The sequence below is a fragment of the Manis javanica genome, chromosome 5 (assembly GCF_040802235.1).
Source record: "Manis javanica isolate MJ-LG chromosome 5, MJ_LKY, whole genome shotgun sequence".
NCBI classification, from domain to species: Eukaryota; Metazoa; Chordata; class Mammalia; order Pholidota; family Manidae; genus Manis; species Manis javanica.
Window position 1 is genome coordinate 124066737 of NC_133160.1, and position 27275 is coordinate 124094011.

Below are 27275 nucleotides of genomic sequence, written 5' to 3' on the forward strand. Positions count from 1 at the left end.
TTAAGACATGACACAAGTGTAGGGAATTATCAATTTATTAGGGCCTACAAGGTCCTGAAACCAAGAAACTAAATAATACTATGAAAATTTCACACATTATTACTGCTGTTGTGGGATAACATTTTGTAAAGCCGGGATAAACATTCTGGCAACTGTCAAATCGTCATGTAGGCAACTTCTTTTCCCATCTATATTAAAAGTGGCATTAAACTAAAACCACAGAAATATTGGAGATTGTGATTTATTCTTAATCTCTTTATCTCTTAATAACTCTTAATCTTTTTGTTCCTTAATCTCAAATTTGAGAGAAACAGCATCCTCTGTTCAATATTTAAACACTTTTCTAATTAATGCTTATAAAAACTAATGTTATAAGGTAACAGCCATAGTTTCATATATACAATGTATATATGCAATTATGAAACCTGCAAAAAGTCAAATGCACTATGCCTGGTTCTATAAACTTTGGGCTTTTTAGAATATACTAGTTCCTCTTTCCTTGAATTTGGTTAGGCGATAAATCTGAGACAAGGTTATTGAAAGGAGATACTCTTCATTATAATATAAATAAGCATCTAATAGCCACTCATGTTTTTTACTTCCCTGAAATAAGACAATATCTGCCCTATGTGGATTGTTTTTCATTAATCTCATACTATTACTTTGTATACATATTATTTTGTGTGTATGTGCATATATATAGTACATTTATATGTATGTATATAGAAACATATACACATATGCATTTTTCTTTTTTTTTTTTTTTTTAGGAGAGCAAGGCCAAGGAGTTTAGAGAGAAAGTGAGAGGACAGGTGCCCAGCCTGTGCTTTCTGGCTTGGTACACACCTGGGTGCCAGGGCATTCCATGAGGTCTGGACCTGGGGTTCTGGGTCTAGGCCTCAGTGACAGCACTGCCTCCCTGTCCCCCACAGCTTGCCAAAGGTGGCCCTTGGGCAGGAGGCAGAGATGCATACACCCCTGCTTCCTCAACACATATGCATTTTATATATATATTTACACATACTCACACTTAAACATTCATTCTCTTTCCTTACTATCCCTGTGGACACTTGTGGGGTTTTTTCTTTGTAAAAATCAATCTCTTACATATACTCAATTAACTTCTTCCTGATCTCATATAAAATGAGAAGTAGTCTTTCAAATCAGACACCTAGCAAATTATATACAACAAATACATTAACATTACTTAATGTAATTTTTGATAGAAGCATCCTTCTGAAGAGAACAGCAGCTATACTGATCAAGCACAATTAGTGAGGCAGGAAGGATACTTTAAGATCTACAGATAATCTGAGGTTTGTGAGATTGTCAAAAAAGAAGTCCAGTACCTAGGTTTCCATGGTTTCTTATAGAAATAGAATCATAAAACCTCAAAATCATCACGTTGAGTGGTTAAGACAAATGAGATGTGACGAATTTTCCCATGAGTTCTCAGACTAGTGACATTACACTATAAAATACATCTCTACTATTTTTGGACATGATGACACCCAATAAAAATGAATGCATGTTATTTTAAATTATATTTAATGCTATCTTTATTATTATTTTTTCTTTCCAAATGGACAGTGGATTTTCCTCCTATTTTTAAAGACAGCAAAGTGGAAAACTGGTGAATATTATAAGGATACACTGAAAAGTGCATTGTTACTATGGCAATAGAAAAAGAGAACAAATGTTCAAACTTTTTGGTAAAATTCCATTTCTCTGGGTGAAATTTTGTGGTTCCCTGCATTAAGTATAAGAAAACACTATGTAACATTTTTGATTGAATAAAATCTTCCTATTTAATTTACATATATTAAGCACCTATGTTCCTGGTAATTCAGCATACAAACATCACTAAAATACCTTCACTAACCTCCTTGCAACCTGTTTGGGAATGTTGGTAAGTGGATAAGCTCAACACAAAGCGCCAGTGGTGTAACAGAGGTTTTTGCACAGAAAGCAAAGCAGCTAACACCCCCAACTCCTTTCGCTTCTTCTCTCTCCTCTCCCTCCTTTCCCACCACCCCCTCCTCCTCTTTCTTTTTCATTCTTCTTCCTCTTTTTTTTTTTTTGACAGATGTTGAGGGAAATACATTAGAGAAAGAAACTAGAGAAGGAATTCAGAATTTTAAGGCTCCCAAGAATATAAGTTAGAGATACAGATAAATATAACTAGAATTATATAAAAGGAAGTAAATATGTCATAATTCCAAAGTAGTATAATCTTTCTTATATATGCTGTGTTTAAAATGTTATTTTATTAGTTACTTGTTGCTGTATAGGAGTGTATCACAAACTTAGCAACAACACACATTTAGCGTCTGGCAGTTTCTGTGAGTTGCGAGTGCAGACGTACTCTAACCAGGTCTTCTACCATGCTACAAATTTCCAGCTAAAACTAGACTCTCCCCTGAGAAAAGATCTAAAACTAGACTCTCAACTGGGAAAAGATCTGCTTTCACCCCATCATGTGGTTGTTAGCAGCATTCAATTCCTTACAGTTTTAAGACTGAGAGCTTCAGTTCTTTTTCTGGCTGTTCATTTGTGCAACCCTCACCTCCTAGAGGCTACCTGAAGTTCTTTGTCATGTGGGATTCCCCAACATGGCTGTTTGCTTCCTCACAGACAGCAAGGGACAGAGGATCTGGTAGACAGGCACTACAATTTACGTAACATAATCAAATGGTCATAAAAATACACATCCTCTCACCTTTTCCCTATTTGGTTGGTTAGAAGTAAATCATAGGGCCAACCCTTATTCAAGGGGAGAATATCACATAAGAGTATAAATAATAGGACTTAGGGATCATGGAGCCACCCTTAGAGTTTTTGCCACAGTTATTATCAATAGAAAAAATATGAGATAAGTACCGTCAAAATAGCTTGCGCAATAGTCCAAACTAGAGAGAGAGAGAGAGACTGAGAGGGAGAGAGATTAATTTTAAGGAATTGGTTCACATGATGATCAGGGCTGGCAAGTTCAAAATTTGCAGGGTTGGCCAACAAGCTAGAGTCCCAGGGAAGAGCTAATGTTGCAGCTGAAGTTTAAAAGCAGTCTGCTGTCCAAATTCCCACTTGCTAGGAGGAGTTTAGTCTCTTGTTCTATTCAGGTCTTCAACTCATGGACAAAAGCCAATCCACATATGGAGGGCAATCTGCTTTACTCAGAGTACACCGATTTTTATTTTGTAAATCTTATCCAAAATAACTTCAGAGAAATTTAGTCAAATATCTGGGCATTGTGGTCCAACTAAGTTAGCACATAAAATTAACCATCACAACAGTTTTAAGGTTTATAACAAATATTATCTTTAACATATTATATATATATACGCACATATATGCTAGCATCAAATTTTCTGTAAATGTTAACTCATAATGCCCTGTGTAATTGATTTATTTATTGCTAACCCTATTTTATAGATGAGAACATTGAAGCACCCAGAATTTAAGTAATTTGCCTGATGTCACATATCACCTGTGAATGGTGAAAACAGGATTTGGACACAGGCTGCTCAGTTCCGGAGTTCTATAAGCCATTGATGAAAGAAATTGAAGAAGACCAAATAAATGGAAAAAAATTCTGTGTTCATGGATTGGAAGAATATTGCTAAGATTTCTATACTCTTGAACTGATCCAGAGGTTCAATATAATCCTTGTTAAAATTCCAGTGGCATTTTTAACAGAAATAGAAGTCTTAAAATTCATATAGAACCACAAAAGAGCACAATTAGTCAAAGCAATCCTGAGGAAAAAGCAAAGCTGGGAACATCATATTTTCTTATTTCAAACTATATTACAGAACTATAGTAATCAAAACAGTATGATATTTGCATAAAAACAGACACATAGACTAATAGAACAAAAATATATGGTCAGTTTTCAATAAAGCCAAGAATATACAATGGGCAAAGGATGGTCTCTTCACTAAATGGTTTGGAGAATACTGGATATCTGGATCTATACCTTATACTATACACAAAGATCAAGTCAAAGTGGGTTAAAACTTGAATGTACAACTGAACCCATAAAACTCCTAGAAAGAAACATAGGGAGTGAGCTCCTTAACATTGGTCTTGGAAGTTTCTTTATTTATTTTTCTGCTTGATAGTAAAGCAAAGGCATTCAGCATAAAAACAAACAATCCAATTTAAAAAATGGGCAAGGGACTTGAATAGGTATTTTTCCAAAGACATAGAAATGGCCAACAGGTATATGAAAAGGTGCTGAACATCCCTAATCATTAAAGAAATGCAAATCAAAATCACAATGAGATCTCACCTCTTAGGATAACAATTATCAAAAAGACAAGCAATAACAAATGCCAATGAGGATGTGCAGAAATGAAAACCCTTGGATACTACTGGTGTAAGGGAATGTAAACTAGTACAGTCAGTATGGAGAAACAATATTAAGGTTACTCAGGAAATTAAAAATAGAACTAAGATGTGATCCAGCAATCCTACATCTTGAAATATTTTCAAATTAGCAGAAAAAATAATAATAATAAATGAGTAGTTGTAAGCAAGTAAGAATGGAGATATAATGGCACATAGAAAGATAGAAAGAAAATATTAGGAAAGTAGATTTAAACTCAACATATCATTAAACACATTAAATGGAAAAATGCTCAATTAAAGACAGATTGTCCCATTGAATTAAAAAAAGTGTGCAGTTTATAAAAAATATTGATGATGAAAACATAATGATACAGAAAAGATGAAAATAAAAGATGGAGGAAAACACAACATGCCATTACTAAAGGCAATGCATATAAATATATTAAAGTAATGGAGAAAATACACTTGAGACCAGAAGCATTGCAAGGATATTTTGAGAATCTTTAATCACAGAGCTGAACTGTTTAAAATACCAAAAATATTTAATAGATAAATTTGCAACTAATTATGGCCTCAAATACAAAACCAAGCACTGGCAGAGCTATAAGGAGAAATAGACAAGTCTATAGTAACAATGAGACATCTTTTTTTAAAAACAATATTCACAGAAAAAGTAATGATTTAGAAGATTTGGATAAAAGGTGGAGCAAATATAGAACCAATGTTGCAGAATACACATTATATTCTAACATACAAGGATATCTTGCAAACTCAACAGTATACCAGTGCAAATGTCAAAACAGCTTTATAGAATTAAAATAATACAGTTGATATATTTTACAGGACAGCTAGAAGTTAACAAACCTCATTTATTGGGAATTAAGGAAAGCATTCCTAAATAACCCACATGCCAAAGAAGAAATTAGAGTAGAAATTACTTAACATTACTTAGATGGACATTTTTAGTTTAAGTATGACAAAAAGGAAATGACAGAAATACAGTAATCTTAAGATCAATCTAAAAATAATGAAGGAACTACAAAATAATAAAAACAGAAGGAAGAAATAAAAAATGAAAATTGTTGTAAGAGAATATAAGCATAAAATAGACCAAATGCTTTGAAAAATCAATAAACTATTGGCACAAAGATTACTGAAAGGAGAAAAGTAAGAAATAAAATTAATATCTGGAATAAATCAAAGTTAATATGACTACAAAGCCTACAGAAATCTGTGGAATATGAGAAGAAAGCAAAAACTGAAGGAACAAAACAGCAGCAGACACACAGACCCCAAGAAAGGACTAACAGTTACCAAAGGGAAAGGGAGTGGGGAGGATAGGTGGGAAGGGAGGGATAAGGGGAATAAGGGGCATTACGATTAGCACACATAATGTAGGGTGGGAGCATGGGAAGGCAGTATAACACAGAGAAGACAAGTAGAGATTCTATAGCATCTTACTATGCTGATGGACAGTGACTACAATGGGGTATGTGGTGGGGACTTGATAATGGGGGAAATCTAGTAATCACAATGTTGCTCATATAAGTGTACATTAATGACATCAAAATTTTTAAAAAGAAAATTTTAATAAAATGAAAAATCTAAGAAATCATAATTTGTCAAAACTGGTTGAAAAATGCATCAGTTCTGAAAATTAAACTATTATAGAAATGTTATAGAAATTATAGAAATGTTAAATGCAATAACATAGATAAACCACACAATACACTTTTGATCAAAACAAGCAAAAAACAAAATGATACCTACAGCAAGATTCTAATTATGTGGATAAAAATGTAAGTCAAAGTAATAAAATAATTATCATAAAATCAGAATATTTGTTAAATGCCAAAATTATTTGTGCAATTAAATGCAATTGTCAATAAAAAGGGTTAAGCAAGGATTGCTGATGTGCTGATAATGTAATTTTTGGCCTCACCAGTGGTTAAATGGGCAATCAATTAATAATAATTTTTTGATCAGTATAATCACCTTATGTACTTTTCTTTATGCCTGATATACTTCACAAAAATAAAAATTAACAGAAATGTATTAGACACAAAATGGTTAAAATAATAGTTCAGGTAGTACTGAAAAAATGGGTAGGAAAATAAAAATTCTAGTGGTAAGAGTAGCTCACACAATAATATTCCCTCATAGATTAATATAGTTACTAGAATTGGATTTGAAATACAGATCTAAGCTTCCTAATGGCAAAGTCAAAAGGAGAAATGCAACCTGTAATAGTATATACAATATTTCTGAGAAAAAGACTAACCAGTTATTTAGTAGAAGCAGGTAAGATTATGATACAAATGTTGCATATATATTCTCAAAGGCAATGCATGGGATGAAGTATTTATGTAATAGTGAATTTAATGTGGCTAACTTTTAATGCAAGCTGATAGTCTAATGTGGCTGAAAACTCATGAACACTTATTCTAAGGTTTATGATACATTGAAAAAATGCCCAATAGCACAATGAGATGGGTAAAGATAAAATGAAATCAACATAATGAAATCCTAATGAGTTTAGACTTTAGCATATCATCTGGTGATTCTCAATTGTGTGTGTTTGTGTATAAGAGAGACAGAGCAGAGAGAGAGGGAGAGAGAAGCTGAGGTGTTGTGTATACATGTGGAAGATGAGTGGTGGGGATAACAGAAGGAGAGGTAATAATCATAGTTCTGACTTGGGAGTTTTCAAATTATTGAAAAGCACACTTAATATACATATTCTAAAATTGTCCCCAAAATAAAAACTGTGGGAAGCAAATCTTGACAAAATCTTGTTAATGAATAGGGATATATATATATATATATATTTTTCAGACTAAGGAACTATCAAATATTTTAAAAAGAAAAATGTCATTATCACCATGATCCCTTTAGTGCTTGGGTATCATCATGATAATTCATTGTTTAAACCTCCAGTTACCAGTGAAAAATGACAACATGGCTTAAAAGCCCTTTTGAGATCTAGCTAGAGACCCATTTCATGACATTCTCCCTTCTCCATAATCACTTTGACCTTTTTTCAGTGCCTGGAATATTTTCCTTTCCCCAAAGTCCCTGTACATGCTATTCCCTCTGCTTGCAACATCTCCCAAACTTCAAGTACCACTCTAATATCCTGGCAAAAGTCAAAGCTTTCCTTAACTCACTGTCATTATTCTACCACTTCTCCTGCCCCCACCATAGCTCAGATCCACTATATAATTTTATCTAATGTTATTTCTATTAAATCTACTCCATATTACAATTAAATATTTTTTGTGATCTGTAAACTTTATCAAGAAAGGTGTTTATTTTGCTTACATTATTAATCCTAGTGCCTATCACAGAACTTGACATTTAATAAGGGCACAGTAAATATTTGTTGAATGAGTATTTTCAAGATCTTACTGTAATGATAGAGAAGATAATTAAGAGGCTGTAATACTAAAGACAACAAAAAGAGTAAAGAGACTTTTTAGTGAGTCTAAACAAGTATAAATAATAAATCTCAGGGTGGGAGGAAGGTACACTCTATATAAAATAAGAGAGAAAGAGAAGGAAACAAATCCTATTAAATGGGTCAGGAAAATTTCATCACAGTTGAATTTAAAGGAATATGGGAAGTTTAAACAGCAAAGATGGAAGCAAGGATTGTTGAGGAACATGGATTACTACAGTAGACAGAAGAAAAACTTCCCAAAGATGCTTAGGTCCTAATCCACAGAAGCTGTAAGTATGTAACTTTACAAGTCAAAAAGGACTTTGTAGATGTGATTAAATTAGGAATCTTAAAATGGATAAATTAACCTGGATTATCTGGATGAGTCCAATGTAATCATAAGGGACCTTATTAAGAGAGAGTTAATAGGGTCAAATTCAACAAAAGAAGACACAACATGGAAGTAGAAGTTGGAGTGATGTACTTTAAAGATGGAGGTAAGCCAAGAAATGCAGGAGGCCTCCAAGAGCTGGAAAAGGCAAGGACATATATTCCCTGTGTAATTTCTAAAAATAGAAAGGAATTTCCTCAAATTGATAAAGAACATATACCAAAAAAACTCTACAGCTAACATCATGCTTAATGACGAGAAAGTAGATGTTTTTCCCATAAGATCCAGAACAAGCCAAGGATGTCCCTTTTTATATCTCCTACTGACCATCATACTGGATGGCCTATATCATGCAATTATAGAAAAGTAAAGGAAATAATGACACAAATACTAGAAAGAAAGAAATTAAACTGTCTTGGCTTGCAAATTACACAACTATCTATGTAGAAATGAAAAGAACTTCAAGAAGATAACAGGAGAAATTCACAGTGACCTTGGATTTGGCAATGAGTCTTTAGATACAATACCAAAAGCATTATCCATGAAGGAAAAAGTAGATGAGTTGTACTTCATTAAAATGTAAAGATTCTTCTCTGCAAAGAACACCTAAGAAAATGAAAAGACAGGTCATAGACTAGGAGAAAATATTTGAAAAATAGCTATTGATAAAGGACTTACATCCACAAGGTACACAGGAACTCTTGAAACTCAGTCATAAGAAAACAAACAACCTAACTAAAAAAAAGTAGGCAGAAGATTTGAACAGATACCTCATCAAAGTACATATACAGATGGCAACTGAACATGTGAAAAGATGTGCAATAATATATATCATTAGGAAATTGCAAACAATAAGATGGCACTATGTATCTGTTAGAATGGCTAAGACACAAAACATTGGTAGAACCACATGCTGGCAAGGAATGGACCACAGGAACTCTTGATCATTGCTGATGGGAATACAAAATGGTAAAGCCACTTTGGAAGTTTTTTTACAAAACTAAACATAGTTTTACCACACAATCTAGCAGTCACACTCATAGGTATTTTCCCAAATAAGCTGAACATTTACATCTACATAAAAATCACACAAATATTTATAGCGAGTTTAGTCATAATTGCTAAAAATTAAATGCAACCAAGATGTCCTTTAATTGATGAATGGTTAAATAAGCTGTGATACATCCATACAATGGAATACTATTCTGTGATAAAAATCATCTATCAAGCCATAAAAAGACATGGAGGAAACTTAAATGCATATTATTCAATGAAAGAAGCCAGTCTAAAAAGGCTCATACTATCTGATTCTATCTAGATGACATAGTGGAAAAGACAAAACTATAGAGACAGTTAAAAGATCAGGAGTTGCCGGGGGAAGAAAGAGCAGAACGGATGTATAACTGGAGCATGAGGCGTTTTTAGGACAGGGAAACTATTCTGTATGAAATTTGCTGGTGAATACCTGCCACTATGTATTTGTCAATATTTGTTGAACTGTACAACACAAAGAGTGAACCTAAATGAAAACTGGTTTTAGTTAATCGTACTGAATTACATTAGTTCATCACATTAGTCAATTACACTAATGCAAGATGCTGATAATAAAGAACAACTCTTGAGGGGAGGTGTCAAGTGGGAGGGAGGGGGGGATATATGAGAACTCTGCACTAGCATTCAATTTTTCTGTAAAGTTGAACCTGCTCTAAGAAATAAACTTTATGAATTAAAAAAAAAGGAATTTGGGAGAAGGTTGTTTAAAAGAAACAAATTTGCTGCCTATAGTCATATTGCTACTAAACAAAAATAAAAATAAAAAATGGCTTATGTTCTACATTTTGTTTTGTTTATATTTCTACTCTGGTTCATTTCTCAGTTCAAAAATGTTCTCCAAAAAGATGTATTTCGGAACAGTTGTCAACTTATTAATAAAGGTGGCATTTCTGACACCAAGTGAGAATCCGTTTGTATTTCTACAGCAGAACGCGAAAAGGCTTGCGTTCCTTAAGGATTCCACAAACTACTTATTAAATCTTTACAGGGCTACTTCAAAAAACAGAAACAGGATTCAGGTAAAAAAAAAACTTGAAGAAAAAAACCATAAAGAAGGACAACCCCTAACTTATTCTACACATAAGCACAGCTTCTACTAAAGATGTTTGTTTGTTTTTTTATTCGGTGGCAGATCCCAAGCATTCTATAGAGAAACAAATCTATTCCCAAAGCCTACATAACAAGTATTGCCAAACAGAAGGTTAGATCTAAAGGTGACGTTGACCTCTTTATCATGAGGAGAGCTGTGGAGAACCTAAACATTCTTTCAGCTAGATACTTACAGACAACAGCGCAGGACTTGTTTGGGTTATAACTGTAGATGACATTCAGATACTGATTTTAAATACAGCATCTGAGAGTGCAACATGAGCTTAGCCCAAAGAGCAAATATTATTATTTGTTTTTTGGAGAGGGCCTTCTACTAAGAGACTGAGAGCAATTGAAAACTTGAATCTTTCTATGTGGTTATGAAAATATATAATGTTTATTTTCCCCCAAAAGAAGATGTCTCCAGTAATCAAATTTCCCCAAGAGCCCAGTTTAGTCTAGAAAATGTATTCCCTATAATTATAATATGTAGAGTAAGAAGCAAAATTGCATGAAGATTTACATTACTAAACAAAAATATAGAAAGAGGCTTAATATATAATAGATTTAAATGTCAGTGTAATAGATTTAAATGTCAGTGTATACTTTTTCATCTACGTGAAATACTGCTGGTAATTTCATACAGGTACCAAAATAGAGGTGATATTCTTCATCATTATGATTTGCTTGAAACAGGAGGCTATTTCATAGTTGTAAACTTTCATAAAAATTATATGCTTCAAATGAGCAGAAGCTCCAAATACAGCCTAGGAGAAAGGGCTACGGTACTACGATTAAATTTATCCATGAACACCTTGCTCCAAAGGACTGCAGGAAATGCTCCCCTGGTAATAAATAATAAATTTTGAAAATTAAATTTAACATGAATTTTAAGAAAATGGATATAAGGAAGCTACTTTTAGGATTCTGTGGGCTTTTGTAGCCTGCCTTTGTCGGCACATTGAAGACAGTATCTCGTTACCACCGATGTCCGACACCACTTCCTCTTCCTCTTCTGCTGGAGCAGCTGAGAAGGTATCTCCTTCAAAAAGTCTTGGCTAAGTAACCCACTTGAAAACTCACTTTTATCCTACATTTTTACAATTTGTAGAGTTGTAATATGAATCACATTAGGTGTATCTGTAAATAATATGAAATCCGTCTTCCACATGAACTTTCTAATGAATTCTTGTATTTCATTGTATTTATACCCCATGAAACTTAGTTTTGAATCAGTTTGAGGTGTCATCAATTTCTGCATATACATGATTTAGATTGTAAGAAAATGTTTAAAATAATTATATGAATACATCAACAAAATTTATTAAAATGAAATGGTTCTAAACTTTGATCAGGCATTTAGAATTTTTGGAATCTAAACAAGCAAAACAAAACCCAAAATACACTGTTTATGTCCAACCATAAAAGAAATGATAGAATAAAGTATGCAAGCCATTAACACAGAAAAGTATATCATGATTAAAAAGAATGCCTTTGATCTAGCTAATTTTCCTAATTATATCACTTTCCAGGTGTGAGTCAATTAGCATCAAATAGCCTCATTCTCTTATCTGCAGAATAGAGACATTATTTGTCCTAAGAAAGCAAAATAGGAATAATAAGTGACTAAATCAGTACACATTAAACAAATGAATGCATAATTGTGTAATTTCATGCATTTTATACAATGTATATATCATTCTTAAATGAGTGTGCAATTTATACATTTAATGTATCCTCATTTTTAAGCATTTACTGTGTTCTTTGAAATACCCAGTTAGTAGTTCAATGCGAAAATCAACAACAGTAGAATATGTGTTATCACCTTGATCTCCTTTTCTTGACAGACTGCTTCTGTAGTATTGATACTGCATGAACCTACAGGAAGAGGTCATCAGTGCCTCACATTTCCTAGTGCTTAATGTGCATATAGAAGTTTGGTACAAGAGTTACTTGAACCCCAGCAGTTTAATTGGAATACTTTAAATTCCTGAGCAATGCTAATGTTTTTATGATTTTACACATACATATATATATATACACACACACACACACATACATGCATATATAAATATATAAACACACCAGTTAATATTAACAATAAATAAATATTCATAGGATGTGATCTGGACTAAGTTACAGATATAGGTATGGAAGCAAATACAGTTATACATATGTAGAGAGAGAATAGATAAACTGTAGATGTAAATTTGGGTATGTATGTGTGTGCAAGTGAACATGCCAAAATATCAAGATAACTTATCAGTAAATCAAAATTAAGTTTATTTTAGTTTATGTAGTATGAGAGAATACAACCTTGACAGATTCTTAGAAGAAATGGGCTACTATAGGATGTTATGATGCGGACTTAAGTGCTTTATGGATACTTTTCAAGGGAACAATCTGATTGGATTGGGGAATTCTAAGGATTGAGTTTAAAATAGCTCAAGGACTTAATAGTTTAGTTTACATAGTTTAAGATTGAGTGAAAAAACAAGGCAGGGGTCTTGAAGCAAGATTTATTAACTAAACTGTTGATATATTCGTCAGCTCTTTACCCAGCTATATTCTCAGATAAATGTTTAGGAATTTCCCAAAACAAAGTCATTTAATCGTTTATTGAGTTATCTCTCCTGGAAAAAAAATTTTCCTGTAACAAGTAAGTCATGTTGATGCAGTAGTCTCAGTTCTCAGTATGTATGTATATACATACACAGACTCCTTGAGTTACCCAAAAATTTCACAAATAGTAAGAGATAGAAATGAAATTTAGAGACAGCATTTTATAATACCCAATTGTCTGTTGCTAACATTAGGGAATCATATTTGCATTTCAAATTGTGTTCCTTTGGAATGGTGTGTTCTTTTCTTCACTTGCAAATAACTGTTATTATAGTCAATGTGTGAAGGATTAGAAACATAAAAAGGCCTATTATGCTGACAGAGGGACAAAAGTGCCAGGGCATTTATGACTGACTTTCACATCATTAAGTACGCAAAACAAAACATGGTTGTAGCAGGAGATTCCTGTAACAAATTCTTTGGTACACTGACAAAACCCTGCTGTCAAAAACCGAAGTGAGACTAGTTAAAAACAAGTTTAAAAAAAAAAGTTATATCTAATAAAGATTGGTCCTTATGTTTCTACAAGGGAAATCTACTTTCCAATGTGGCTTTCTATTGACCTGATGGCAGAAACCCAGGTGCAGCTGAATGTGAATCTCATCTTTCCTTTATGTAGTTATCCTTATTCATGAATACATATATGTCTGCATCTCACTATCATTTACCTTAAGCTTCAAAACAAACAGATCGTGCTTGTTGTTATTATTGTCTCTGATAAAACATGTTACATAAAAATTCTGACTTTTCTGTGCATATTTTCATTTTAACCCTATTAATTCTCATTTACAACAAGACTTTTAACTTTTTTTATGGTAAAGGAATTTTTACTTATAAGGAAATGGGACATAATTCAGCAAGCATAGGCCATGTAAGTCACGCAGTAGGTCATTTTAGAAAAGGACTAGTGGGTATGGCCATACAAAAGGCCAGCCCTGAGGAATGGCCCAGGTACATTTTCCTGAGTCCTGATTGAAGGAGCTGGAACCCTTTCATTCTGCATCGAGAGTCTAAATTGCACAGCTCTAGTATTGCCGGGCAGCTGCGTCTGAGGAGGTCTCTGCTCACTAAATGAAGCACGAAGAGAAACCTTAACCTGGACGGGGGATGGCTCCTGACTAAATGAGAAAGAATTCTTGAGCAGGTCATAGAGTTTAGGTAAGGAAGGAATTCATTAAAGCAAGAGCAGCAGGGAATGGCAGCTGCCATGCAGGTAGCAGAGAACAGGTAAGTGCCGAGGGAAACTTCTCAGCCTAGGGCAGATTCCCTCGCCAACTCCTGAAGCCAGGGTCACCTGGCATCCTGTGTCTGCTTGGATCAGCATGGCACGGGAACTAGCCCCTACCACTCCAGGATCTGGGGGAGCCACAGAGCTCAGGATGGAGTGGGATTATGTTCTGAGAACTTCCCAAAGAACGGAGATTTTCACGCAAACTTCTAAGAGCAGATCACATAGTTGCAGCTCTATCCAGGTCACCTAGGCAACGGAAACATGCAGGCCCAAATCTGCACTCTTAGCACCCTTTCCTACTTATTAGGAGTAAAGCGGAGACAGAATGAAGACTTGGAAATAAAATAAAATAGCAGAAACACAAACTGCAATAATTTGAACAGTGAGAAAGCTTTATTTGAAACTGCACACTTAAAGAAAGGAAAGTGCAGGCATCCTCAGAGAGGAGGTGCTGAAAGTTTGGGGATTCTGTCTTTTAAGTCTCTCAAGAATGGGGCAAAGGGCAGAGAGGGGTTTTTTTGGGCATAGTCTGACTTGCTGTCTCAAGATGCTTATCTCTGGTTAGAGACACCAAGTTTCCTTTCCTTTATTATCAGTCCTCCAGCTAATTCTGCTAAATAAACCCAACACAAGGAATTTATGTATCCTATTCTTCTCCGAGATAGTGGTTACCCTCAAGCCATGGGGACATATCAGTTAAGACTGCTTGCCCTGCCTTAATGTAGGCTGTTACATTATTGTCTGATTACCAGAGAATATGTTAGGAATCTTACTTATTAACTCTCTGCTTTTTAAAATGGAATCTTAGCCTTAAGTTGGGGTCCCTCCTGTTCTTACTACACTACTTATATCTTGGCATTTTTCATCATGGGCAGAAGTTAATCGTGATGCTTGCCCCATGTCCCTTCCCTCCAGCCTTCCTCTCTTTTTCTCTTAACTCAGCCATGAACCTTTAGGTATAAAGAAGACTAGATCTATAGATTACATTTTGGTTCATTTGATAACATTTTAAAAATGCAACAGTTTATAATATCATATGATTGTGTGTTTTCTATTTATAATTGTTTTGATGGTTTTAGTGAACAAATATGGCAGTAACAAACAGATAAGTAGTCTTTATTAATAATATCACCATTGTCTAATCTAAGCAATGCTGCATCTAATAATCATTTCAAAAATCAGTTACAACTTATTTGCGGGATGACTATTGTAATATAGGACAAAAGTAAGATTTCTATTTCATGCAGAAGTATCACTTTATACTTCATTCTTAGAGATGAGTCATTAAAAATAGATCAAATTATTGTTCTGTGTAAGTCATTACTGAAAAGTGATCACCTCAAGGAGATCAGCCTGACAACAATAAAATACAGGCCAAACGTGTATCACATAAACCCCTAATCACATTGGGGTCTGTGAAGTCAGAGTGTAATTCCTCAAAGTAATTATTTTCCAGTCCTAATCTGAGATGGGATAATTGATATAATATAGCCAATCAATACGTATTTATTTCTACTATTTTTGATCACGGATTTTTTTCAGACAATTCAGATTGCTGTTTAGCTCAGCAGTGTACATCTTTGCATATCAAATGTAAAGCCAAATATTTAGATAATTTGAAAGCTATAAACTTGAATTTTACCTTTTAAAAACTCAGAAATAATCTCTAAGTATATTCTCATAAATATCTCTTTCTGCTTCCTTTTGCTTCTTAATTTCAATTTTTCCCGTGTTCAGGCCATACCAGCTCCTAAGGCCTCAGCGCGAGCAAGCATCCCTTCTCAGTTCATTTCCGCCCCAACCCCACCGCCACCACCTCACACTTGCCAAACAGAATGCTAGAGTTTCTTGAGACATTAAGAAAATAGACAGTCTTAGTTGCCCTAATACCCTTCTTTCTTTCTTTACCAAGTTCAATAAATATTAGCCCCATGTTCATCACCTCCACTTATCTTACATTTCTCTCTCAAATCTCAGAAATCTATCTACAGAGATACATTACCCTGGAATTGTTCTTTCTAAGGTTCATCAGTTATTTCCTGGTGCCAAGTTCACTGAACCTTTTCCTTGGTTGACTTCTTTTTGACTTTAACAAATACCTTTTTGATAAAATTTAGACCACTCAGTCTCACCAAAGATAATCTCATCACGTGCATGAAATCTGTTTTACCTCTTCAAATATTTTTCATGAAATAAGAGACCTAAGAATTGATTATCAATCCTCCTTCCCTTGTTCAGTCAAAAATCTCTCTCAAGTCTGCATTCTTATCTCTCTTCATACTGTCTTATTGTCACCGTTCAAATTTCAGCCCATCAAAATGTCTAAATTTCCACCTTTTCCTATGGTCTCCAATGTCACCACTTTCTCCTTTCTTTAGTACCTGCAAATCCTTTACTCATACCTACACTTGATCCCTATTTTAACAGATCATTATTTCCCTGATTACCCTTAAGATAAAATCCAAATTGCTTAATACATGTATGTCAACGAACCTCTCCTCTCACTCCACAGTAGGTGGGCTATCTTCCAGGCACAGAAGGTCATTGCCTTTTCCCAAATGGATGTCAATTTGTCAGGGTTTTCTGCTTTTATACATTCTCCATTGGAAATCCTTCCCCTTTTGACTAACTATTCTTTATTATTAGGACACAGGAGGAAAAAAAAAAGGAATTGCCGTATGTAAAAACCCATCTCTGATCTACAGTGCTATATTGGTACTCATAGCTCCCAGAGCACAAACACAACCAATATTATAGCACTTATGCAATGTTGTGACTTTTAGTATTATCATCTCTGTTGTAGAATTTTTGAGGGACATGGAATGCATCTTATTCTTTGTGCTCACTCTGCCTAGTACCTTTAATCTTTAACATTTATGGAAAAAAATATATTTTACTGTGTAGTAAAGAAAAAATTATCAAATTAATCACAGATTGATGCATGAATAATAAAACCATACTATAATTATCACACAGTATGGTAAAAGTGATTTATTATTGATAAATGTTTAATCTTTGGGGAGGAATTTTGAGACCCCAAACATTGATGATAGGACATGGTTCAACTTTTAAAGAGGGCATATTCTTCAGTAAATTCCTTAGATAAGGCCAAGGGGGATAATAGAAAAGGAAGGAATTCCCAGAGGGAGAAGCCAAGAGCAAATGGAGAATAATGGCCTGGAGAGCTAGAACAGATGCAGAATTACATCCTAAACAAGGAACATTTCCTGTGTCCGGGGCAGAGGCACAACACAACATTTATCCAGCAGGAATTGGAAATTATTACTGTGGATCTCCCATTCTTCCACTTCTAAGTGGTAGTATCTTGTTCAAACTCTGCTAGACTGTAGATGTGGTTCAATACGTAGTGACTAATAAGTGCTATAATACATTGTGACTAAAGATTTTGCAACATATTTTAATTTGTATTATATTTATATGCATATATATATTGGATTATAGATACACATGTGTGTCTGTGTGTGTATATATATATATGTATATATATGACCCAATTCTGATTCTTCTGTTACATTTTTGGGCAAAATATTGGGAAAATAATTATATAAAAATTGTCCCGCCTCGCTGCATTTGTACTTAGAGTGACCCTCTGCTTGCCATGTCCTTCTGGCAAATATCCACCTTATTGATTCCCTTAGTGCCTTCTAATTTGTGCTCAAATGCCACATAATCAGAGAAGTTTTCCTCACCACTTGTATAAATTAGCAAGACACACCAGCCCCACTCCACTTTCTATCCTGTCATCCTACTTTGTTTGGAATGAAACCCTTACCACCATCTGATATTTGTGTTATTTTTCTATTCCTGCCTTCACTGTCTTATAGTCACTATTTCCTCTGTACCTAGAAGAGTGCTTGGCTCATGGTAGGGACTTGATATTGAATAAATAATTGAATGATTCATAAAACATTAATCTCTCAATAAACTTCCCCTTCCATTCCTTACATAGTAATCAAACTGATCTTTGAAAAATATAAAACATCATACTATATCACTTAAAACTACATTTAGAATAAATCTAAACTACCTAATATGAATTACATGATTTGGTCAGAGTTCTATGATCTGACCTCTGTCTACAGCTCCCCATGCAGACAGCAAGGGGAGGACTTTAAGATCCCTGTATTCTCTGCCTGCCTTCTCAAAGATGTCCCAAATAAATTTGAAGTCAAACTAAAAACAGTGTGCTTGTAAGGCTCAAGATAATCCCCCAACCCCTTCTCCCAAACAGATTTATTTTCTGGCCCTTTAAATGTGGAAAGTTTTACGTCCTCTATTCATTATCTCTTAACAATAATGGCCTCAATTTTATTTATTTAAACTTTAAACTTTGATATCTCAGGGCTTTTGCATTTCTGAAACATGCTCATGCCAGATTTTCACATAGTATGTTTGTTATCATTTGAGTCTCAAATACTACCTTCTCAGAGAGGTCTCAGCTTACATGTCACATCCTCTGGGTGGGTCTCTCCTAAAGTATCCCACACACACCTTCACATAGACACACACACATTCCTCCATCTCCAGGCACTTTGCTCACCATTGTACTTGTCAAAATCTGAAATTCATTTTCATCTGTTTTCTGGGTTTTGTTTTCTCCTCCACTCCAAGGAATAAGCTCCATCAGAGCAGGGAACTGTTCTATTTGATTCACCACTGGGTTTTCAGGGCCTGAAACAATATCTGACACATGCAAGGCATTTAATGATCACTAAAAGAACAAAGGAACCTTACATTCAGCCTGAATTTGAACGCATTAAGACATTTATCTCAATCCTCTAGGTGGATACCGTTTAGGTGTGCAAGACCTCTATTCTAGTACTAGTATTCTGCAAAGCCTCTGGACCTCAATCTTGAATTTGAACTAATTTATGGTAACCCTTTGGCTTCAAAATTTCTACAATTCTGTAGCAAATGGAATATCAAGTGTCATTCCCATTATATATATTTAAAGTCTTAGCTATGCTGTAGTGTGCAATTCGATTTTCTACAGACTTACTCTTTAAAGGAGAATGTAGTAATACCAATGTGTCTTATATAGCTATGGCTAGAAAATTTGTTGTTGCTGAGCAAAGCATTTAAGCTCTATTATTGTCAGCAGTATCCTGAGAAAAGAAAGCCCGAGTCAGTTGAATATTTTTGTACCAACAGTATAGAACAGATTAAGCAGTATTAAGTTTTTCCCAGTTAAACTTTCCAAATGCAGGTAACCTACCTCAGGCTTATAAGTCTATACATATACCTGAGTTGAGACAACCTCAACTGAAGTTGATGACTGCATTTCTAGAAAAATAGGGAAAGCAGGAGTCAAAACTATATTCAGCTCATGTTTTTGTGACTTTGGGCAAATTACATAACCTCTTTAACTCTCATCTTATAATATTACATGAAGATACTATTTGTGTTGTAAAGATTAGCAATTATATGTCTACTATGCATAGCATAGCATTTGCAATGTAGTAGGTGTTAAAATCTACTGTCATTAAGTTAATGATTAATCATGAAAATGGGGAAATTCCCTCTTTTTATCTTTCTTGATAATCAGAATTTTCCTTTTAAAAATATAAAATTATGAAGATGAAGGTATCTTTTGACAAAAATAAAGCTATGTAGAATTTTCTTTAAAATATAGTAAAAGCTACGTCATACCATTTGCTAGTGATGTATGTATATAAGTGAACTGCACATGTGAGTGAGTCCCAAAGCTTGTGCAATAAGTAATAGTGGATAAATAACACATTTTTTAAAAGAGATATTTTCAGATTAGAAATGCTATAAATAAAATCATACATAAATCCAACAACAATATAATGGTACCATTCACTAAGACCCTAAAATTCTACCAAGAAATCTAAGGACAGTATTTGTCAGATTGATTTAACAGATGAAGAACCTGAGAGTCACATTCATTTGGAAAACATATGCTTTCCAAAAATAATCATAAAACTAATATAAAAGATAATCAAATCAAATAGCTTGTATGAATTTTTCTCTGATAAATATAAAAAGTGAATAAATACACATATATATAATTATATACGGAATTTCATAGCTTATTCTAATCTTTGCACAGATTCAATGTGGTACCTAAAGTGGTTTTTCTAAGTGAATTTCAGGTGATTTTTTTAATGGTATAATGCTTGTATTGAAAAGTAATTGGCAACATTTAATATGCATGTTTTGCTTCTATCTCTACCATTTTGGGTTAATTTCAAGATGGTAATTTGTGGGGTTCATTGGCTTCCTCCCTGATCCTCAGTCATTCTATTCTAAATCTCTGATTATAGCCTATAAATTCTAACTATTCAAGGGCAAGAAGATTAGATGCTTGCTTGACTTAGAAATACAAGATTCCAAGGAATTAACTTAAGCTTGTAGCACCTACAGTTAGGAGGTTTCAAAGTTTATCACATTCATTAAAAATATCAAGAAAATATATGTGTCAGGAGTTAGGCAAAGAGAAAAACAGATATTCTCATTCCTTCTGAGATTAAAGGGTCTTCTGATTAGAATACATTAAACTTGAAAAAGACGAACATCACTAAAATAACCAAATTAAATGCAATAAACTTGTAATTAAATGTAAGTGTGAAAAATATATACATTTACCTGAGAAAACATTTTAGGCCCTAGAATATAAAATCACATACTTCTTATTTATAAGCGTATGGATATCCACTATAACCAAAGCTATTTTAGTAAAAAACATTCTCACTAAATGTATCTTAATGATTTTCATATCATAGATTTCTGAAAGTAAATATTATGAACTATAGAGTAAATCCCTCTATATTTCTCCTTGAAGCAAAAAATATAGCAAAGGGGCTTTTTGCCAGGACATTAGTTGATATCATTTTACTTAAATTCCATAAGTAATGAAACAGATGCAGTATTCCTCAAGGCAGAAGGCTATCATAGGTTTTATCATTTCTATGACATCATATGTGGTATGAACTGTAAATAGAGGTGAACCAAATGTTTCCCATTTAAAAGCTGGCCCCAGCAAAGATTTCAGCTGATCCATGTCATATAAACATGTTATGGGCAAGAGCTCACAAAAAAGCTTATAAAAGAGGCACCTGTGGTTTTTAAATTAAGCCCATTTGCTGTAATTAGCCAGCTTTATTTTTCATAAGTCAACTTTTTTCACTGTTTTTTTAAACCATCCCTGTGGTGGTCATAAACACCATGCAGCTTTAATAGGGGAGGATTTGGTTTCTTAAAACCCCAGGTGACATGAAATCAAATCAGTCAGGCCACTACTAAAGAGAAAAAATAAAAATTGAGGGCTCTGGTTAACTCAGCTCTAGTTGTAGGCAATTCAATCCAAATAAAATGGACTGGCACTAGTGCAGCTCTGTGTTGTACAGTCTCAGTAGATTTACCTTTTCCTTAGAGGTTAATTCCCAGCATGGATTTTTTAATTCACAACTTAACTTTTCTGCATGGTTAACCCTTTTAAAATTACTATGTATCCCAAAGGAATGTATTTTGAAATAAAATCTCAGTGAGTTTCATAGAAAATCTTTGGCTATAAAAAACTTTTTAAATATATTTAAGAATAGCCAATGCTATTTTAGATCAATATAAAACAATTTCAGATTTGATATATATTCAAGGATGTATTAAGAATTATTTAGAATTATTTAAGCTTTCATTTTTTTCTAGGTACACATCAATATTGGCAGCCCTAAAAATTCACCTAGAACTGTTGTGATTATTTATATAAACACATTTTACAAATATTTCTTTGCTTAGTTCTAGCTATAAAACCAGAAACACTTGATTCTTCTGTGCATCAAAACAGGATTCTGAGTTTTAACATAAGCCTTTTTTCTTGAACAAAAGATATTCCCAGAAATCATGTACACTAAGAAAAAAAAGAAGGCTTGTTCAGACTAACATAATTTCAATGTCCTAATTTCAATGTCTGAGTAGAAAAAGCATTTCTACTATTCTGGGAAACTGGGAAACACTGTTTAAAAGAAATAGCTAATATATAAAAGAAAAAATACATTAATAGTATTCTTGATTTTACCATATCAATTTCTTCTTTGACATTATTGTACAATTAACTTTCAATAACAGCACTACACTTCACAAGGGGGCTAAGGAATACAGATATATGCAAACCGTAACAAAAAAGAGTGCATTTAAGCAAAAAACTTTGAGCAGGAATCACAAAAATGAACAAGCTTATTCAAAATTATTTAAAAATCTAAGAGTTGGATATAAGGAAAGAAACAGAAACTATAAGACAAAGTATAAAGTACACAAAGAAACTCATTGTAGCATTTTATGTAATCATAAAGAGGGTATAACAACCTAAATTCCCAGCTAAAGAAATAGATACACAAAGCACAGAGTATCTATTTAAGCAAAAAACTTTCAAGGACTACCAAGCACAAATTGGCTGGTCTAGTCTATTTGGCAAATAGCTTAGCATTCCTAATAAAATGGAAAATATGCATACCCTGTGATATAGAACTTCCACCCACATTAAATAACCAGAGAAATTCATACCATTATGCATAGGGTATATACAAATGATCAGAGCAGTTTGGTTTGTGACAGCAAAGTACTGAGAATAACCCATGTTTTATCCAAAAGGAAATGAATAAAACATTTATGATATGTTCATATATTTTCCTATGCACCTATAATTTTATTCATAATTACATATAATTTCATCACATAAAGAACAAAAGAAGCAAAGTGTACTCTATTGTTAGGGGTACACACATATATATATATATATATAGGTGATAAAGTATGCACAATGAGAGAATAATTTTTATAAAGGCATGTTAGTAATATATGGATTCAAAGCAATCCCTATCAAAATACCAATATCATTTCTTACAGCATTAGTCAAATAAACCTAAAATTTGTATGGAACAACAAAAGACCCCAAATAGTCAAAGCCATCTTGAGAAGGAAGAACAAAGCTGGCAGTATCACACTCCCTATATAATATTCAAATGATACTACAAAACTATAATAATCAAAACAGTACTCATACAAGAATAAATAGATTAATGAAACAGAATAAACAACCCCCAAAATAAATCCATGCCTATATGGTGAGTTAATATATGACAAAGAAGGCAAGAATATACAATGGGAAAAATACAGTATCTTCAATAAATGGTGTTGGAAAACTGGACAGCTACAGGTAAAGAATGATACTGGATTACTGTCTTGTACCACACACACACACACACACACACACAACCCTCAGAAGGTATCAAAGACCTAAATGTAAGACCTGAAATGATAAAACTCCTGAGCCCACACATACACACACACACAACCCTCAAAAGGTATCAAAGACCTAAATGTAAGACCTGAAATGATAAAACTCCTGAAAGAAAACAGGCAGTAAATTATGGGACATCAGCCTTAGCAATTTCTTTCCGGATACATCTCCCCAGGCAAGGGAATCAAAAGCAAAAATAAGTAGGACTACATCAAACACAGTGAGGGAAACCATCAACAGAACAAAAAGGCAATTTGTGAATGGGAGATATGTGGGTGATATCTGACAAATGACCAATATCCAAAATATATAAAGAACTCATAAAACAACAAAAATAAAAACTCTGATTAAAAATTTGGCAGAGGACCTGAGTAGATATTTTTCAAAAGAAGACATACAGATGTCCAGCACACATGAAAAGATGCTCAATATCACTAATTATCAGGGAAATGCAAATCAAAAACATAATGAATAACACCTTATACCAATCAGAGTGGTTAATATAAAATAGGCAAGAAATAACAAGTGTGGGTGGGGATGTCGAGAAAAGGGAACCCTCCTACACTGTTGGTGGGAATGTAAACTGGTGCATCCAATATGGAAAACAGTATGGAGGTCCCTGAGAAAATTGAAAATAGAACTACCCTATGATCAAGAAATTCCACTTCTGAGTATATATCCAAAGAAAATAAAAACACTAACTCAAAAAGATATGTGCATCTCCTCGTTCACTGCAGCACTTTTTATAAAACCCCAGACATGGAAACAACCTAAGTGTCCATTGTCAGAAGAATGAATAAAGAAACTGTGGCACACGTATATGTGTGTGTGTGTGTATGTGTATATATGTGTGTGTGTGAGTATGTGTATATGTGTGTGTATGTGTGTGTGTGTGTGTGTGTGTGTGTGTGTGTGTGTGTGTGTGTGTATAACGGAAATATTTGTCACAAAAAAGAATGAAATCTTGCCATTTGCAACACATGGATGGACATAGAGGGTATTATGCTGAGTTAAATAAGTCAGACAAAAAGAGACAAATACTACATGGTTTCACTTATATATGGAATCTAAAAAAACAAAAAAACCAATACACAATCCAGAAACAGACACATAAATACCAAGAACAAACTTGTGGTTCTCAGAGGGTTTGATTGTGTGGGATTAGGGGAAATAGGTGAAGGGGATTAAGAGGTATAAACTTCCAATTATAAGGTAAAGACATCATGGGGATGAAAGGCACAGTATAGAGAATATAGTCAATCATATTGTAATAACTTGGTAAGGTGACAGAAAGTAACTACAATTATCATGATGAGTATTGGGTATATAAATGTCAAATCATGTTATACACCTGAAAGTATTATGATATTATGTCAACTATAACTCAATTTAAAAAATAAAGGCATGTTAGTAAGTACTTCTTTTAATAGAGAGAGGATTATAAAAAGGAGTATATAGTAGGTTCCTAAAGTGTGATTATTTCAAAAATGTATGCTTCATAATTATGTTATATTTCACAACACAAACATAATGCTTTCAAACATATAATTTCAGACTTAATTCTTTATAGGAGGAAATAACTATTCATAATATTAGAATAGCAGGGTTTCCTTTGTATGCATGTGTATGTGTGTATATTCACATTTATATAATAATTATATTTATATATATATTATTGTACATATTTTAAGCTTTACTATGTAATGGGCTTAAAATTTATTTACATTAAAATTTGGATGGTATAAATCTTTAATAACCAATGTGGCCTTCCTCCCAAGTCCCTACACTTTAATAGCAGGGAAAACTACATGTATTTAACTCTGACTTAATCCTTGGTCGTCCCATTTAAAAAATGTAATGAATCAGCCTTTTTGGATAATGATTCAGCTCCCTTTTATTTCTGTTCCCCATAAAATTGTCTTGCTCCTCTTTAAGATGATGTCCATATGAATGTGGGCAAAAATCTCATGTGACCTTATCACATTAGAAGAAACAGGCCATTGCATCAGCAAGGCAGCCGGTGGCTACTCTGTGCTCAACAGCAACACCCGTCATCTGCCTGGCTCTTGTGTTAGCATTTGAGGTTGATGTCAACAGGTGACACAACTTGATTATTTTACCACTTCAGTCTTTTCTTGGTAGCTTTTCCTATTGACATGGCCTCCCCATAATGCTCACTGGTTAAAATAATTTTCGAAGCTTTACCATATTTTCCTTCTACCTCCTGACTGATCTGTAGCTTCTGTTATGAGTCCAGCCTGTCCCTACAATGGCCTGGCCCTGTTGGCATACAGGTACTTATTCCTGCACAGCACCGCACAGAAACCTTATGAGTGTTACATATGAACTACATACACTTCCTCTCTTTCTGCCTAAGCTCACAGCTTCATCTCCTTAAATGGCCACCCCTGTTTTAATCCAATTCCATTCTGCCCTCAGTCTTTTTCAACTTTCTATTATTTTTAAATCAATGCCCTATCCAACCCACTCCCCATTTCGGGTTCAGACCTTCACATAGATTAGAAACAGGGAAATGAGAGGATTCAATTAACCTAGATCCTGACCACTCCATTCTCTTTTTCCTTTTTCCTCTCATGTCCTTCTCATGTTTCCATATTTCCTAGGTCACATCCTCAATTTCTTCTCAACTCTAGCATCTTAAGTCTTAATGGAAGACAGGGTATCTTTTCTAATTTATTAAAAGCTCTATGATCTGCCCCTTGATTGGTTAAATATGAGCTGATATATATTTAGAAAAATCATTCTCTTTTATAAATACTGGCTTTGAAGAATTTTCTGGAAAATCTTATTTTGAATGTCCAAAGTTTGTTACCATTCTTTATTTTTCTATATATTTGCTGTAAAAATCCATATATTTCCCACAGGTAAACAAATACCTTGGGTCAACTAAACAGAAGATCTTGTGATAAGAAAGATATAAAAAATCACATTAATTTTATTTCAGAATGTTATTTCATTACATGATAAAAAAAAGTCTTAAACATCCCCCAAAATATTAACACTTTTGATGGTGTAGTCATAGGTGATTTTTATCACCTTCTTCATAAAATTTTTCACCAACTTTTTACAATTATTAAATATTATAACCAGTTTTAAAAACTTTTAAAAATACTTTATATAATCTAAGTACCTAAATCATAATTATTTACTATGTTTCTATTAGCCTGAACCAAAAAGTCACAGTAAGCACTGGCTCTTCTAAAAAACTGGCCCCGCGGGCCCACTGCCGATCTACGTACACCCCGGCGAATCTGCCTGGCTCCTGCGAGCGCCGTGTCTGGCTCCTCCAGCGTCGCCGCTATGAAGAAAGTGGTTCAGCAGCTCCGTCTGGAAGCCGGGCTCAACCGCGTCAAAGTTTCCCAGGCAGCTGCAAATTTGAAACAATTCTGTCTGCAGAATGCTCAACATGACCCCCTACTGACTGGAGTATCTTCAAGTACAAATCCCTTCAGACCCCAGAAAGTCTGTTCCTTTTTTTGTAGTAAAACAAATCTTTTCATGAACCAGTGAATATTCAAAGGAGAGCTAATTCGAAGCCTATACAAAGCGCTTATCCCTATAACATGTGCCATACTATACAAGCTTCTACTTTCATCAGTCCTTAACATCTACCTCTCTGAATTTTCATGAATTTCTATTTCACAAGGGTAATTATTTTATACACACGGGCAGCAGCGATTCTAAAAAATTGTCCGAATAGGATAAACAGAATAATAAATTACACATTTTTTCTTTAATTACTAAAATAATCAATGGTCTAGTTTCTGGAATCAACATGAAATAAAATGTACCTATTAAA

General features: G+C 33.9%; 1 pseudogene; it reads left to right on the forward strand.

The window, feature by feature from the left end:
• Window positions 1-8246: 8246 nt before the first annotated feature.
• Window positions 8247-26986, forward strand: LOC118969101 (guanine nucleotide-binding protein G(I)/G(S)/G(O) subunit gamma-5 pseudogene; annotated as a pseudogene).
• The last annotated feature ends 289 nt before the right edge of the window (window positions 26987-27275 follow it).